Source organism: Wolffia australiana, chromosome 12 (genome assembly GCF_029677425.1).
Source record: "Wolffia australiana isolate 7733 chromosome 12, ASM2967742v1".
NCBI lineage: Eukaryota > Viridiplantae > Streptophyta > Magnoliopsida > Alismatales > Araceae > Wolffia > Wolffia australiana.
Window position 1 is genome coordinate 2,975,883 of NC_135846.1, and position 1,329 is coordinate 2,977,211.

The following is a 1,329-nucleotide window of genomic DNA, read 5'->3' on the forward strand; positions in this document are numbered from 1 at the left end:
TGGGTCGGGAATCTTTGCTCTTTTCTTTTGCATTTCCGCTGCCTGCGTTCTTCTTCGTGTCTATCCGTATCGCAAAGCTAGTCGACGCCAGTTTTAATGGTTGAAAATAGGGGACCAACCGACGACCTCCTAATAAAGCTTTGTTCGATAAAGCAAACGATTCGTTCCGACAACTTTGCTCCTAAGCGCCTAATCATTCGCCGATCTTACAAGATCGATCGGGCGGGCTGGTTGAGAAGGCGCGAAGTTTACGAGCGGGAGCGGAGAAAGGTTCTGCAAGAAGTCAGGACGAATGAGATATATACCTACACGGTGGGTGTATCCTTGAGCGGATCCCACGCCCCAAGACTAAGGCGCGTAGCGAAGTCAAAGTCAATGCTTAAGCTTGAGAAGCTTCTGGCGCGCCCGTCAAACTAACTGGGATAAGCGTATTGAACCAGACGAAACAACAATGAAACAAAAGACAGATAAAGCCTTTGTTTGAACTATAAGAGACAAGTAAGCGTCTCCAGTAAGGCACGAGTGAGCGGGAGCGAAGCGACGGAGCGAAGGTTACGAAGTCAATTAAATAAATAAAGTTATGAAATAAATCAGAATAACATAAAAGGTTACGAAGTCACTGAGGTTATGATGAATCAACGCTGGATAAAACCTCAGAACCTCCTCGCTCCCGCTCGTAAACTTTGCGCCTTTTGCTCCGTCGCGCCTTCGGAACCAAGGCGCGATTTTAGGAGCAAAATAACACACTTAGTTGGTCAAGTTGGTAATCTGAAATCAGATAACCTACGAGAGCCCAGGTATTGAAAATAACATAACCTCTTTACTCGCTACGCGCCTTGAGCACTAGGAGAAAAACTATACCTAGTTTTCTTTCTATCTTTCTTTCTATACATAACCGCAGAAGGGAAAGGTTACGAAGTAAAGGTACTCGCTACGCGCCTTTTGCTCGTCTTCTGCTCCTATCCGTCGCGCCTTTCTTTCTTTCTTTGACTTCGTAACCCGCTCACTCGCCCCTTCTGCTCCTAAACGCTCCTAAGCGCCGAACCGAAAGGCGCGTTAGCAAAAGCGAGTTCTGAGCGGGTTTTGACGAAGGTTACGAAGGTTCTGAAGTAAAGGTATCTATAACTTCCCCACCTGGACCTACCCCTAACGGCGAGTAGCTAGATGGGAAGCAAACTCAATCATTGAGCGCGGCGGAGGCGTTAAGCTAGCGTTGCTGGCACTAAACTAAAGAGTTAGGTCACTGGTCTAAGATAAGTTACTAACGAAAATAGCAAGCTCGAATCTTTGGGACCAGAAGCGGTTAGCAGTGATTGGCATCACCTTCAG